Source organism: Harpia harpyja, chromosome 5, assembly GCF_026419915.1.
Source record: "Harpia harpyja isolate bHarHar1 chromosome 5, bHarHar1 primary haplotype, whole genome shotgun sequence".
NCBI lineage: Eukaryota > Metazoa > Chordata > Aves > Accipitriformes > Accipitridae > Harpia > Harpia harpyja.
Window position 1 is genome coordinate 12,057,908 of NC_068944.1, and position 16,347 is coordinate 12,074,254.

At 47.0% G+C, this 16,347-nt stretch overlaps 1 protein-coding gene across 3 annotated transcripts in view; it reads left to right on the plus strand.

The window, feature by feature from the left end:
• The first annotated feature begins 1,284 nt into the window (after nucleotides 1-1,284).
• Nucleotides 1,285-16,347, plus strand: part of ZNF516 (zinc finger protein 516) — a 105,612-nt gene continuing 90,549 nt past the window's right edge. Inside the window, exon 1 of one of the 3 annotated variants that reach the window (XM_052787423.1) lies at nucleotides 1,285-1,469. The gene's annotated coding sequence lies outside the window, so the exon portion shown is untranslated. Of the gene's footprint in view, nucleotides 1,470-1,609; nucleotides 1,631-16,347 lie in introns of those variants that run through there. The other 2 variants (XM_052787425.1, XM_052787424.1) reach the window with 2 other exon arrangements.

The following is a 16,347-nucleotide window of genomic DNA, read 5'->3' on the forward strand; positions in this document are numbered from 1 at the left end:
AACAATTGTCAATGACCTTTAACACGCCTGCTATTCAAATTAGTGCAGATCATTAATCACACATAGCTTACATTTTATGATTCGTGTATCCTTCATTACCAACTTTCCCTCTCGCTCGCTGCCCCCCACCCCCGCCCCTTTCCTTTATTCCGAGGGTTCTGGTAATCAGCACTGGAAAGGGCAGGATTTAAAGCCGACCCCCCCCCCCCCCCCAAGACCCTCCCGGTCCCAATTTTTTTTTCTTCTCTTTGCCGGCGGTGCCGGAGCAGTTCACGTCCCGAAGTGCAAAGACGGAGCCGGAGGGAGGCAGGCGCGGGGGGGGCACCGGGACCGGGACCGGGGGGTGGGTGGGTGTGCTCGGAGCAGGGGTGCCCCGGGGGGGTGGGCGCGGGGGTGTCTGCCGGCCCGGGGCGTCGAGATAACACCGACCCTTCGTCAAAAGTCCTCCGTGTCAATTCTACGTCATCGCACGTTACGAGACAAAGAAAGAAAGAGGAAAAAAAAAAAAAGAAAAAAACCTTCCACACCCTTGATGTCTAGTACCAAGCTTTAGCAGATTAAATTAGGCTTTCCAGCCATAGACTAAACATACTCCCCTCGCCTATGGCACACATATTTGGCGTGATTAAACCGAGCTTCGCAAACACGCAGGAAAACAAGAATTGGAACTTTTCAGACATCGGAGCGGTGGTGCTTTTTGGTCGGTTGTGTTTTGTTTTTTTTTTTTTAAAAAGCCATATGGCAGATTGATTTGTTCGGAGGTCTTTCAACTTCCCCAGCGTGGCTGTTGAACAGTATTCCTCTTTGATCTTGATTGAGGACTTTAATGTTGTTGTTTCTGCGCATTTCAATAGATCCATAAATATTTTACCAGTGGAATTCGCCCCCCCCCCCCCAAAAAAAAAAAAAAGTTTCTAATAGAAATGCATCTGGGGCAACTCCAGCCCGCACCTTTCGCGGCCGGAGGTACGTGGGAACCGGGGCGGCGGGCAGAAGCGCGACTCCGCGCCCGCACAACGCGGTGCCCGGCCCCCCCCGCCCCCTCCCCGGGGGCGGCGGCGGCACCCCCAGCGCCCCAACTTTCCACCGCGGAGACAATAGTCGCTCCGTACCGGCCAGACCATTACGGCCGCCGGGGGGACGCGCGGCGGCGGCGGCGGTGGCGGTGGCGGCGGCGGGGCGGGCGGGGCGGCGGCGGCGGGCGCGGGCGCGGCGCGCGGGCGCGGCGGGCGGGGGCGGCGCGCGGGCGCGGGGCGCGGCGGGGGCCGGCGGGCCGCCCCCGCCCGCGCCAGTGGAGCCGCTCGGCGGATCATGTGCAGCTCGCCGCCGCCGCTGTTGCTGCTGCCGCTGCCGTTGCCGTTGCTGCCGTTGCCGCCGCTCGCATGCGGCGCGCGCGGTTTCACCTTCAGGGCGGCGGGCGGCTCGGCGCGCCCTTCCACAAACGTTGCCGCCGCCGGGGAGCGGAGGAGGTGAGGGGCGGCGCGGGCGGGGGTCCTCGGGCTGCGCCCCTGAGGGGAAAAAAAAAAACAACCAACCCAAACCCAAAAAACACAACAACTTCGCGCGCCCCCCCCCCCCTTTCCTCCGTACCGGGAACTGTCCCCCCGGTCATCGGAGCGGCTCCAAAATGGTAACTTTGCGCTGTTTCGTGAGGAGGACGAGGAGGAGGGGGGGGTCGGTTTTACTGCAGCGGTGGTGCCGGGGGTTGGGGGGGGGTCTTGTGGGCTCTTGGGAGCCTTTTGGCTTTGTACGCTCCGTCACGGGCGGGGGGGAGGGGGGGGGCGGACTGCGATATTAATCCATTAAGAAACAAAGAACAAATTACCTCACTTTAAAGTAAAATGCTCCGGCTAATGAAGGTGGGTGATGGGTCTTGGAGCCCCGCGTAGCCACTTAAATTATTAAGTGGTTCTTTTTATTTATTTATTTATTTATTTTTCTTATCCCCTCGCCCGATCGCATTGATTCAGCGTGTGCGTGAAATGCCCGGTGTGCGGTTGTGTGTGTCCCCGTCCCCCCCCCCCGTCCCCTTCTCCACCCCCCCCCCCCCGTTTTTTAGCTACTCTCCGCTGCGAGTGGATAGCTGCGTGATCCCCGTTACAGAAGTACACAGTTTATCAAAGGAAGTTGGGGGTGGGCGGGCAGAGAAAACAATTATTCACATATAGACAGCGAGGAGGGCTCGAAGGACAATGTCTCCGTAGCGATTATTTCCAGAAGAGGAAAATAGCCCGTTTGATGCGGGTGGGGTGGGGAGAGAGGCAGGGAGTTTAATGTATATGTTAAAAAAAGGAAGGGGGGGGGGACGGGGACGACACGACGACCGACGGGAGAGAGGGAAAGGAGAGAGAGAAAGAAAAGAAGAATAGAAATAATGCAGTTCCAGACATTTTGTGCTATAAAAGCTTTCCTCCTCCTCGTCCCTCCCTCCCTCCCCCCGCTACTATCTTCGGTGATAATTAGCATAGCGCCTAGTCGCGATCCTAATGCGAATTAAGTACTTGGGCAAGTTGAGGAAAGTTTGGCTGGGTAAACTTTGCTATAAGGGAACAAGGTGGGGTGTAAAAGAGGCAGTACGTGTGGGGAGGCGTGCGGAGCATGACAGCCGGCCGTTGTTTTTCCCCTCAAACCTGCTAACCTCTGCAATTAACTGCTGGAGACAAACCCTGTGTTTTAAGCCGAAAAGTGTCGGTTTGGAGTCAGCACCATTTATTAGGAGCGTTAATAAGCTCCCAGCAGCAGACAGGGATCTTCTGGGGAATGCGCATTGTGTGTGCCCACAGCTTATCCTTTACATTACCCCTATAGATACGGAGGCGCTCGGGCACTGGGCGTGCAAATATAATTTTGCTCGGACTGCTTTCTAAACATTAATTCTGGTCTTTATTTAATCCAGATGCAGGGTTCCCCTCCCCCCCCCATTTGCTGCCTTATTGTTGGTTTACATTTTCTGAAAAGGCGACTGGTGTAACCTGTGGAATTTGAAATGCAAATAAAAGCCTGTGGGAGTTGAGGCAGAACAAATCAGCATTTATAAAGTGAAAAAGATTTAATGTCTTTGAAACCATTGCGAGATTTTTTTCTTTTTTTTTTTTTTTTTAATAAGGACTGAATCGTGACGTCAGGTCGTTTGGGAAAGATTTTTTTTTTTTTTAATGTCTGAAACGCGGGTATGCGAAGTGCTTACAGGAAAAACAGATTACAAGATTAACATCTGTTAACATGATCGTTTATCTCCAGCCAAAAATAGGTCAGTCCTTTCTTAAGGAAACACGATTGCTGGGCGCATGATTAAATAATGAAATTAGGCTGATGAGTTCATAAATTAGACGCTGTGCCGACGTGCGTTAGGATCCGACCTGTGACAAAAATAGGTAATTCGGGGTCCGCCCGAGAGCGGTGCGGGGTCTAAGTCCCTTTTTGGGGAGAGGCTCAACTCTCTCGCCGCCTCCTCCTCCTCTTCCTCCTCTTCCTCCCCCCCCCCCCCCGTCGCACCCAGGCCGCCGGCAGCGTCTCCCCGGCCGGAGAGCCGAACTCTTTCCCTGCCAGCGGAGAAGTTTACCCGGCGGGGGGGGGGGGGGGTGGTGGGTGGGCCGGCCGAACGAACGACCGGACGGACGGACGGACGCGCCGCGGAGCCCACGCCCGCGTTCCCCGCCCCGCCGGGGCGGCCCCAGCCCACGGGCCCGCCTCCCGCCACCGCCCGGCCCCGCTCGGCTCCGCTCGGCCCCGGGGGTGTCGGGGCGCGGCGCGGTGGGACGGGGAGCGGGACCGCCGGCCCCGGCGCTGCGCGCCTCCTCCGCCCGGCCGCGTTGCTTCTGCCCCCTCGCAGTTCCCCTCGCAGCGGTGGGGTTGGATGGGGTGGGCTGGGTTTTTGTTTTTTTTTTTTTGAAAGTGGATGCAAAAGTGCCCTTATGAAAAATCTCCTCGGGCCTGGCGATGCCATCGGTACGCCCTTTTTTTTTTTTTTTTTTTTTAATTTTATTCTTTTTTTGTCTTGGAGGCGGATTCACCGATTTCTAGAGGAAAATCGCAGCTCTTCTAAATTGTGAGCTGGCTGGCTCCTCGGCGGTCGGGGAGAGGTCCCAGAAGCCTGCCCGGCAAAGGGCCGCTGCGCTTTGGCCCCGTGCCATGGACTTTATTTCATGCTTGCTGCACTAAATGAGTTAACAGCCAAAGGGTTTTTCATTAACTCGACTTGGCAACCGTGTATTTGGTTGGCTTCCCCCCCCCCCCCCCCAAAAAAACGAGCATAATTTTAAGCAGAAGCTGAATGGCATAACATGGGTTGATTGGGAGGGGGGTCTGTTTTTCAAGCTCTTCTGCCAGATTTCCTTTGTGCCCCCCCTCCTTGTGCGTGGCGTGTGGGTGAGTTGATAGCTGAGAGTTTTATTTCGTGTGGCGTGCATGTCTTGATTTTTGACCATGGCTTTCCCGCAGTGCATTAAGGCCCTGCTTGTCCTGGAGGGGACCAAGCAAGAGGATGCTGACCCTGAGGGAGGGCAGCAACCTGCAGCTGCTTCCCCTTCATCTCCCCCTCAACCCCACAGCGGGTGTGCGGATGGGGCCGAGGGGGGTGTGCGTGTGTGTGTACATGCTGGGGGGGCCATGCAATTGCATGCAGGGCAGGTACATGTGGGGCCGGGAGGGGTGTTGTTGCAAGTGGGACGGGGGGGGTGTGTGTAAGCACACATGCAGGGCCGGGATGGGGTATGTGGCATCGCTGCACATGGGCCAGATGCGTGTGCCCGCAGGTCCTGCCGGGTGCGGGGGGGCGGGGGGGGGGGGCAGGTATGTGTGTGCACGCCAGGGTGGGAATCGCATGGGTGCAAGTGTGTGTGTGCACGTGTGCAGGGGCGGGGGGGGTGCTGCATTGAGGCAGGTGCATGTGTGTACTCGTGCATGGGTGCGTGTGTGGTGCTGGGGATGTGCCCCACGGGCGGGTCTGGGTGGCAGTGGGTGCCGGGAGCACCCTCCAGGAGGGATCCCAACTCTTGCCCCTCAGGCTGGCTGCTGCTCACGGGCCAAAAATAACTGCGTTGCAAGAGGTGTTGGGTGTTTTGGCGGGAGAGCAACGCCAGGGAAGGGTAGTGGTGATAGGAGCGAAGGTTTTACCAAGGCGGGGAGTATCTGGGGGAGTTTTGCTCCTGTAGTGTTGTCTATGGCCATGGGATGAGTCGCCTCTCGGTGAGCGCTGCCGCTTTGTTTTCCGCCAGCGTGTCCTTCAGCTCTGTCCCAGCAGACCCACGGCTGCCCGGCCTGGTCGTGCACTGCTCTGCACGCCCCATCTTGTCCCGCCGGGCGGTGAGGAGGGGTGGGCTGCGGTGGTTTTTGGAGCTTCTCCCCTGGTAAAACTGGAAGCTGAAGCTGTGTAGGAGCACCTGTGGTGTAATTAGTATTACAGTGCAGTTATTCCAGGAGACATCTTTAGTTTCACAAGAGTAGCTGTCATAGCCATCTTGAATGAGCTCTGTACAATAAAGTGATTTGTGCGGAGCTTTGTGTTACTGGCATGGTGCGCAGCACCTTTACTAGCTCCTGGTGTAAAATATTTTTTAGGTATCTCTGAAAATTCTGGCCTGGGATTTGTTTTCAAGCCTTTAGTTCCTGTAAAACTGAGTGATTTTGAAGAGACATCTAGTTAGTGGTAAGTACTATGTGGTCTGTGTGAACAATAGGGCATTATAACACCGCTCTAAACTGTTAGTTTAATATGCAAAGATAATGCTTACAAAAGAAAAAAAGAGAAAAAACATCAGTGAGAATAACATTGTCTTAAGGAATGATCCAAAACACATTTAGAGACAGGAGTGGTATTTGTTAGCACAGCTCCTATGTAAGCTCAGCGTGACCTTCTGCATTGCTGTATGTGACTAAAATATGCATCGAGAGCTGCACACGGTCCCTCCATGGATGTGAACAACTACCTCTCTGTGCATCATAGAAAACAGTTTGCATCACTAAGGCAAAGGCTACCTGTTGTTATTTGCAAGTGACCTCGATAACAGTATAGCTGGCTGGAATGGAGCAACAGCAGTGACATTCAGCTTTTGTAGATTAAAGTTTTCCTGTGACAGTGACTAATGTCTTTGCTTTAAAAATTGGGTTCATTGTATGTTTTTATAGTTGGTCATAGTATCACGCTGTTACCAAGATTTAATAATAGCAATTATGAGTACAGAAGTACTCATTGAAGGGGTGAAAACGATTGTGCCATCATTCCGAATCTCTGCCTGTTGAACTGCCCGTAAGCGCAGCCGTCCCTCATTTTGGCTAAGGAAGATGTTTATGTCTTAACACTTGACAGATCTGCTTCAGAAGCAGGGACGTTGGCTTCAATTGACTGAAAAATGAGTAGCCTTTAAAATGCAGCTTGCTGTGAATGCTTGTGTAGCTGGTACCAGGGAGGGCAGCCTGGAAGAGTATCATCGGATGAATGATGTAGTTACCAACTCTTGCGAACTTTGGGCAGTCTATTTATTTGGATTTTTTTTAAGGTCTTCATGTGCAGGTGACTTCAACAGAGTTATCTATAGTTATCTGTGATCCTAAACTGGTGAGTTTTAGGCTGAGGTCCCATCTGATGGAGGGCATCTATATTTAGTATGATCCAAAACCTGTCAACTTTGAAAGATCTCACTTCTGTGAAGATTTAAATTCATGCCAAATACTTCCAGTACTTCTCTGGGATTACATACAGTATGCAAAATGAGCCAATGCATAAGCTTTTGTGAGACCAGTGATGAAGTCTGCATATGTGTACTCAGGCTGGGTTTGACTGTATTGTTTCTTAAAGTCATCAAAATAGAAAGCTGAAATACAAAGCTGATTGTGTTTTGCAGGAAGCAACTTGTCCGAGCTTGCAAATTTTGCAAGTAAAATGTGCCTGTTTAAGTTTTTGAGACACAAGTATGAATTTGTAGATACGTACCTTTTAAGCCTGAATGGGCATTAAATTTCTGCGCAGCGGGGGGAAATGGACTACTACTGTTTTTCACAGCTCTGTGATGTTCCTCAGTTGGGTAAGAGCATGTACAACCGTCCTATAAATTGACTTGTTGCTTGTGAGCCCAGCACTGTCCCCTAATAAGCATGCTTGCCACTCCCATTGACTACTGGGAGTTGCATGAGGGTGTCTCTGGGTGGAATTGCAGTTTCTGTGTGTGCGTCTGAAATCCTTAACAGCATCAGCAATTAATCAGCTAAAACTTACTACAGTGATTTTTTTCTTTCTCTTTTTTTTTTTCCTGTATCCATACACTTAATCCAGATAATTAATCACCACATGGCAAAAAAACAGAAAAAAAAAAAGTCACATTTATTTGATTAGATATCTACAATATAAATATTTGAACCTTGGAGCAACATTGCTTTTTCAAAGCAGACATCTTACATGCTGCAAATGTTTATACACTTCAGTGCTAGGATAAAGCTGTTCTGACTCAGTCACTGAAGGCAAAATTCTGTTTTTCAGTTACCCAGCGTAACTGCACGGTAACTCTCTGGGCGTCATCAGTACAATACTTGGGAGTTACAAAGACTTAACAAATAGCAGTATTTCTTGATTGTCACTTCTGTGTTAAAAGTAAATGAGACTTTCTGTCCTTTTCCAGCAGGAGCGATTCTAGTAAATATTAAGTTAGTGAGCCCGCATTAAAACATGCTAGTGGATTATGGTCCAGGTAGTTAACATTGCCGTGGCTTTCATTAGGATGATGACTTCATTCCAAATGTTTGCGTTCATTACCTAACTGTTAGTCAGCAAATGTTCGGTCTCTTGATCTGCTGAACCTGCTTTGCTATTTGAAGCCAATGAGCTCTGGTTTTTTGATGCAATGATTACTCAATGTCGGTTATTCGTTTTTTGATGTTGTTTACATCTTGGTTATCTGCAGAGGCCCATCAGCGTTGTTAACACACTTCATGTTAGCAGTTTCTCCTTGCGTTCCTGAAACTGTTATTACGGCAACAGCTCTTATGCAAACGGACTCCAGGCATTAAGCATATGTTCTGAGATTAAATTAGTGTGCGGATGGACAATACTTGCATCTCTTAAGTTGCTGCCAAACTATTTATTGCCTAATAAGTTCTAGCAGGTATTTTATAGCAGTAGCACTGGGCTGCTGCAAGATAATTTGTTTGTTTACCGCTCCCGAGTTGTGAGCTAACACTGCAAATAGTGCCTGTTGCAGGGACACGGGGACAGTGGCTGTTTACATGGTGACAAAGTCAGGTGTTAGTGAAGACACTGGTCTAAACTGTTTTAAGTCTTATGTCGCGGAGGAACAGAGGGTTTTTACTCTGGATTCAAAACCACTTATGTTCTGATGGCCACTTAAAATCCATTTTTGCTAACCTTTCATTAAAGTGATTGCTTATGGAAAAGAATTTAGTTCGTATCAGCAGGGTATTGCGTAGCTTAACACTTGTTCAGTGAAACCCACATTTCATTACGGGCTGTTACAGAAGCCAAAGGCCAGGCGTTGCTGTTGTACAGTCGTGGGTTCAGTCGTCGTAAACCCACGGTAACTTTAGTAGAGTGACTCTGAATTTACAGGGCTGTGTGTGGGGATGAATTTAGCACACAGCACTTAGCTCCTAATTAAAGCTTATAGTATTACATCCGTAATCAGGGCACTCTTAGAATCTCTAAATTACTTTTTTGTCTACTCTTCTCCCTTTTCTTTCTCGCCATCTTGCTGCATGGCGTTGGGAGCTTGCTTCTCCATGTTGGGGCCGTCATATTTACGTCCCAAAGGAAATGTTTTCCAGCAGTGTACTCCAAATTGCAAAGTAGAATAATTTTGTGGCTCCCCAAATCTTTAAGGCCAGTTTCTAAAACGATCTAGCTTTTAATCTTCTTTTCAAAGTAAAACAGAAACTACAAAGCATATATAATTACAAATTGTAGCTATTTTTAGACTTCTGACATGTTTCACTTATAGTATAATGATAAAAACAAATACTCGGCACAGAGGCTAGACAGACAATTTTCAAACCAACAGCATCCGCTCCAGCTACCCTGAGTGTATTTCATACATGTTTGCTTTGGTCCTTTTTTTTTTTTTTTCTTTTTGGTTGGGAGCGTACCAAAACTGTGTTTCAGTACATGACTGGGGGGGGTGCAGAGAAAACGAGAGCTCAGTCTATCGGGCAGGTCCTGTTGGGAGTGTTTGCTGAAAATCGGATCGTATGTCAGTGAGTTTTAACATATTGCACACACACACACACACGCATGCTTGGCTTTTGTGGCAGGTAAAATGAAGGAAGAACGGTGAGTTGGCTTGTCACTATTTTTACACTGCATGGAAATGCTCATGTTGTCTTATTACAGGGATAAAGCTGACTTTAATAGTAATTTTTCCCTGTCTTTTTTAAAAAGATGGTGAGCAGTGAAGTGGCATTAGTTCTCAGTAAAGAGAGAGAGAGTGAGTGGTGGAAATTGAGGTGTGTTAGTCACAATTGTAGCCTCGTTTTAAAATAATCATGTTTATTTATTTAAAAATAGATTTGGGAAAGAAATTAGCCATGTTCTTTGTTTTTAAAAGGGTAACGTGTGTGCACTCACCATATGGTAGCATTTAACCCATATTGTATGAGCTGACAACAAGTCACATTTATGGTCTGATTTATTTTAGTGTTTCAGAATGTTCTTTTTCTGAAATCTAGTACAATAAATGATGCATTTAGGATTGTGCAATCTAACTGTGTCTTTAGCTGTTTTGCCTCATTGTTATAATGATACCAGGTTCATGAGTAAGCAATTTTTTTTCCCCCCCTTCTGAAATAATTTCCATAAGAAATAGCCGGGCTCTGAATGTTGAAATGATTTGCAGGAAGAGTTATGAACAATAGCCAGTGACACAGTGTGTTGTAAAAGGATCGCGGGGCGAGGTGTTACGGTCTCTGCTGGCTGAAACTAGAGCTGCTCCTTTGATGGTTGAGGATGTGCTTGGGAAGAGTTCCCCCCCCCCAATGTTCCAGTCGTTGCACAGAGGTTGCTTAGTTGTCTGTTTTAATGGATGCATTCTGGCTTCCCGTGTGGCAGACTGTGAGGCACCTATATTGGTGAGCTGGTACCAGTATTGGCAGCCAAGTATGATAAAACCATGAATAGGGTGGCTTAAGGATTGACTTAAACTATGCAATTAGGGAAATAAGGTCTCTTATTTTCCCTTTGGATTTGGAGCCCCTGGGAGTTGTATTTTTAAGGCTTGCTTTCCCCTGTGCCATCCTAGCTATCCATATCTGCAGGGTTTCAGGGGACGGGGCTCTACTTGGAAGTCCCAAGGCGTGCAGTAAATAGGAGTTAGCCCCATACTGTGCGTCGGGTGAGAACTTCCAAAAGTCAGTGGTGTTCCTTGGTGAGGTACCAGTTGCTCACCATCTGTCTCTTAAAGTAATTTCTTTTAACCTTGGAATGAAAAAATATTTCAACAAGGTTATTCACGTGTTTGTGTGAAGTGCCTATAAGCGTACCGAAAAACTGCTAAGCTTCTAATTTCAACGTGGTGTTTGAATACTAATGTATACCAATTAGGAATGGCTGACATTGTAATTTATAGAAGTTGAAAGGAGCATTAAACACCACCCTTCCAACACTAAATACAGCTTTTCCTCCTGTATGTAGCTGCTTACATGAAACCAAGGGTCTACTTTGCAGATTGTTGTGCTAGCACATTGATACATCCTTGGATAAACTACCAGTCTTGTGCGTTATCACGTCAGCCCCTTTGCAACATCCTGTGTATAACTATACCTTTAGCTGATTGACACAATACTTTCTTGGTATTTGTTTTTAATGACTCTGTGAATGCTTATTTTTAGAGAAGTGTTTTCATCACGGCTGAGAAAAGCTGTACAAAATCTAGAAATACTTACTTTAATTAGATTTGCTCTGTTTGTCTTTTTTTCTTTCCCCCCCAGATAAATTTTACCTCTGTAATGAATGCTGTGATCTTCAATGCATAATTTATATTGACATTAATAATGATACTTGGAGAATGTTTTAGTGCCAGTTTGAGAAAATGTGACAATTTATGTTGATAACCCCAATCCCATTAAATTTGGACAGATTTTAGTAGAGCGCGCTGTGTCTATCAGTCGTATGATGAAATAACCCACTTCTTCTCGTTGTGGCAAGCATATTGGAGAGTTCATCTTATCATGAATGGTACTTACCAGGTGTCAAGTGACATGCCAGACACACAGCTTTGCTTCTGAATGACTCCTTCCAATTAGAAAGTAATGGCTTTAACGGGATCAACTGAGTAATCGGAGTCTCTCAGTTCTCCAGTGCCAGGAGGTGTATATTTGCAAATGTTATTTATTTATCTGCTCTTTAATGAGTTGTGAATTTGTTGGTAACTTTGGGTAAATTTAGGGACGTGGAATAGTATGTGGAAATTGTGCGATTAATGGTTTAGCAGTTGGGATTAAAAATAGTCACAGCAAATTACCCTGTTGATACTGAAGCCAGAATCTGTTAATGGGGTTAAAAGAAGATTGGTTTATCAGTCATTTATTTTCTAGGTTGATTAGGGATTATAGGTTGCCATGTATTTGTGTTACAAAAGTAAGCAGTGCAAAAGGCGAGGATTGCTAATATTTCACTTTAAAGTTTCATGCACTTAAAAGGAAGGTGTCTGGAGCTCAAAAGTGTCTTCTAGACTGTGGGCAGCCTTTTCCCCCAGATTTTGATGCTCTGAAGTGGATGTCTAAGGAGCTTTGGTATTGTAAAGGGGTGGCTTGGTTTGTTAAAAGTCTGAAAAGCAGAGCGAAAGCTGTAAGGTAATCTGTGAAATTTTTGCAGGCCGCTAAGCACGGAATTTTAAATGCCTGTTACTGAATTGTCTGCTGTTACGTCTCCTACTGTTTCAGTGCAGAACCTAGGGCAGTTTTAGTCACGATGATGTATATGATGTGCAGTCTGTGCAATAGACTGATGACTTCTGTGTGTCCTGATCTAACCTGCAAACCAACTGTCTTCGTGTGTACCCCTGCATAACAAAGTCTGTTAACTGCCACCTGTATATTGCAGGCCACACGTTCGTCTCTGAGCTAGGCACAGAATTGCAAACAAGGGCGTCCCCTCTGAGTCTTCATAAAAAGATGAGACCCACGATGGAGTCGTTTAGCTATTACTCTTATCTTCTGCTATCTAGCTCAGGAGACGCTGTGGCTTTCACAGTCTTCGCTACCTTGTTCTGGTGCACAGCTTGAGATAACCTAGTGACATTTATTGGCTTTTCAGTACTTGCCAAGTGAAATGCAATGAAATGGCAGGTGAAGATTTCTGCAACGTTTTAGCTAGATTTGGAGCACTGGAGAAGATCGGTGGAGAGACTCGTAACTGTTTTCCTTTCCTTGGCTCTGACAGAAAATAAGGGGGAGAACATGAAATTTAAGAAGAGAAATGCCGACCTGGTTTGAAGGAGGAAAGGAAGATATTAGCTAAAGAGGAATCTGCTGGGGACTGGCCAGTTTGGCAGGCTGAGGAAACGGAAGGAAATGGGGTCCTTGAGGTGTAAGGAATCAGGCTAATTCCTTACCCTTCTAAACCTTAAGTCCTCTTCTCCCCTTGCAAAAAGCTTGTCCAAGCCTCCTGCAGGCTCTGGGACTGGTGTCCAGGGGTCAAGGCTTGTATCACCAGGCTGGAGAGGAGGACAGATGGTTATCCCCTTAACGTGGCTCATCTGTGCGTGAGTTTTGTGCTCCCAGAAGATGAGAGAGAGCACGTAATGGACATAGTGAAGGATGAGCAGCCCCGGGCAATGGCAGGATCAAGAATTTTGAAGTCTGGTTTGAGTCCTTTCTCTTGCAAGTCGTTGTGCAGACCAGCGCAGGTTACTCTGCAGCATGTAGGGACCCTTCAGCAGTCCTGCTGGCTCAGCAGGGTCGGGAACACTGCCCTCCGAGTTGGCGCTTCCTCTGCACAGGAAAAAAAATAACCCCAAACCATCACTCAAGAGTCTCTGTCCTCTGTTGTCCTGATGGAATAGGACACACTCTCTCTTAAACTAAACTCTCTTCAACATTTAAGAAAAAGGACAAGATGTTCAGAAGTGTGAGTCTGACAGCTAAGAAGATGCTAGACTTGAAACAGATTTTTGTTGTTCTTACAAACCCAGTTTATTCTGCTTTGTTCAGTGTATTTTACACTTTGGAGAAAAGAACAGTATTTGAAGGGCTGAAATCTCAGTTTCTCATTCTAATATGCAAAATGAAGTTTTCAATTTGAATTGTCTCAGTAATCTTTCAAAAAGAAAATACATAGGTATAGGGGTATGTGAATAGGGAAAAAATACATGAAAAATAATTTTGTGGAGGAGCAATAAAAGTGCTCTTCACACAATCATCCCAACTTTACTTCCATGCTGTTAGGGTCCAGTGGATTTTGACTAGCGTGACTCACGAGTTTTCTCGTGGAGTCTTACAGCAGCTCTGCGAAGTTTATTGAAGACCAGATACCCAGAATTACTCTTTGTGTAATTCCACCCACAGGGTTACACCTTGCATTTGGGATAGCGGAGCTGTGCCAAGATGAGCTGGTTGACTCGTAAAGATCTCTCAGCCGTTTCATGGCTGGCATCAGCATTGGTCTCTGCAGAGGCAGTGAAGAGCTGGTGCGAGCAGCAGCTGTGGCAAAAGCTGGAGGAGAGGAAAACGCAGAGTGTGAGGAGCTGAACACAGCCTTAAAGGAAAGGGGAATGTAACAAGACCATGCAGAACTAAGGGCGGGAGAAAACGTGTGTTTGGAGGAGCCATAGCTTCCCCTGTACCTAGGGACACTGGTTTTCTGTAGGTGGGTGTTTTTGTTCTTTGTTTCATTGGAAATAACCACGGTAGGAATCTGCGGTTATCTGTGTTAAGGTAGTAAAAGGATCATTGCCCCTTGGTGATGCTTTTTGTCACGAGCGGCGAGGCTGAGGTGGCAGCGGGAGCTCCCCCGGTCGTCGTGTCCCGGTACAGAGTCACTGGATATTGCTGTCTGGGATGGGTTAACGCGGTCTAACTGAGATCTTGTTTGATCTCCTGTGGCACCGGCCTGCCGGGTGGTCTCTGTCATCCTTCAGCAGCACAAGGAGGAGACAGGGAGTGTGCAGAGCTCTGTAGGAGCAGGATATGGAGATACCTGGTGTTTGTTTGAGTGCCTAGCATGTGTGGTCCTGCTCCATCACGAGGGGTCCTGGGAAAAATTACAGTGCAAATAATGGTAGTTGGGGGGGGTTACGGAGAGGCAATGCTAAGCAGAAGGAGAAGAGGAGGTTGGCCAAGCACATGTGTTTGCACATGTGTGTGAAGTAACTGAATTTTTCTTCTGCGTAGTTACTTTAAGGGACTTAAGACTTGGTTCCCACTGCACAAATCACTGTTTATCTTAGACCCTTTTCCTGCCTCGTCCCCCAGATCCGCTTTGCTCTGCCATCCCGTTTCCCGGCTGCTGTGCACTTCTGAACTTGAGCTGGTGTCAGCATTCCAAACTTAAGGGTGGTGGAGACTGGGGATGAGCGGGTGGATGTGGCATGTTGAGCGTGAGAGTTTTTGGAGGAGGAATACGAAGTGGAGCAGTTTCGCGTTCATGATGAAAATGGGAGCAATCTGAGCGTTGCAAGGGGCCTGTGAGAAGGATGAGGCTATGCTGAGAAACAGGGCTGTTGGCACATGAGGGCTGGGAGGATGGCAGGCGGGATGCTGACAGCCACCTAAGGCTGATTAATTTTTAGCACTGGCAGCAAACTTCCTTAAAAAAGGAAACAAAGAAATTGCTGCGAATGAATAGAATTTGTTAGGACTAGCTAGGTTTGTGAAAGATGCATGTCAGCAAAACCAGCCATTAAAAAAAAAAAGCACTTGGGAAGTCTGTTGTTTATCCCCCGTCTTTTCTGTGAATACTCATGAATCTGTCCTGAAAGCACATTTTCTAGACGTGACTTTTACTGCTACGACCTTAACTCTGATTACTTTTACAAAGAATGTGCTGGGTATAATGTTACTGGTTTCTTAAAAAGAAGTAATAACTTAATGTTTCAAGCATTATAAAGGAGATAAAATGAGGACATGCAGCAGTTCCTTTTTCCAAGCTTCTGTAATTCCGAGCAGTTCCTTTTGCTAACAGTCATCCTCTAAATCAAACCACAATGTGATGATCAGGTAAAGGTGTGTGGGAACACGGCAGGCATCTGTTTTTATCTGACACAAAGTCAGCGGTTTAGGCTTACAGAAGATTATGATTTATCAGGACAGTATAATTATAGCTGTTGTCATACGGTGGCACCCAGTAGCAATGATGATCTGTTGCTGTTGTTCTGGGATGTGTACAAACACATAGTAAGAATCAGTCCCAGGACTTGATTGTATCTTCTCTGTGTACATGTGGTTGTATGGATCCATTAATGGGTCATTAAAATTCTTCAAAGCATATCTGCTGTCAAATTAAACGCTAATAAATGTCTGTTAATTATCACAGCCCTCTTCACAATAATAAGTTACTAGAATTGAATTTACTGTGCATTTTACTAGAGTAGGGGGGAAGCCAACTTCAGCGTTTGATCCTCAGCTGGCGTTTGAATGTGTATCCACAATACGAGGAAAAATTTGGCAACGGTCTTCCTGGTACTGAAGGCTGCCTGTAAGTGCTTTCTGCTCTCCTCCAAACTCGGGTGATTTCTGTGCGGGGACCAGTCCTGCCTCAGGCTTGCAGGAGAGTAGCACTGTGGGGCTCCAGTTCCGCATCGCTCTGTGGGTTCCTAGAAATGTGGTCAATGCCAACGTACCCGGGTCATCCCAGAAATTAACCTGCCAGCTACCTGGAAAAATGAGGGTGGTTCATCTGTATGTTAGCGCTCTTTATATCTTTTACAGAGGGGTAGTAGTGAAAAGATGACAGTGAAAAGTCACAGAAGAGATGAGAGCAACCAAGGAGGAGAAAGTTTGGCATGCCATGTAGCATGGGTGTATTCATATGAGTACAGTGCTCGCCCGTGGGGTAAAGTATTGTTTATGCAGTTTTCCTTCACTGCAAAGATATTCTGCTTCTGCAAACAGCAGTAGCAACTTTTTGGTAATTCAGCTTGTTAGTCAGAGCTGTGTGGCACAGTAAATATGCACAGATACAAAGCTCACTTTTATGTATTTTCTGAGCAGTGCAGCTGGGAGTAAAGTGGTGCTGTATCCCACGGACATGTAAATGGCTTTGTAATTTCTTCTAGACACTGGTCAGAAAATGATACAAATTCCATTGCTTTAGGACCTTGTATCAACTTCACCCCAGAGACTAAGCCTTGCTCAGTTACTCTGCATTTCATTGGTGTTTCTCCACTGACTTCAGTCATGTTAATTTAAATT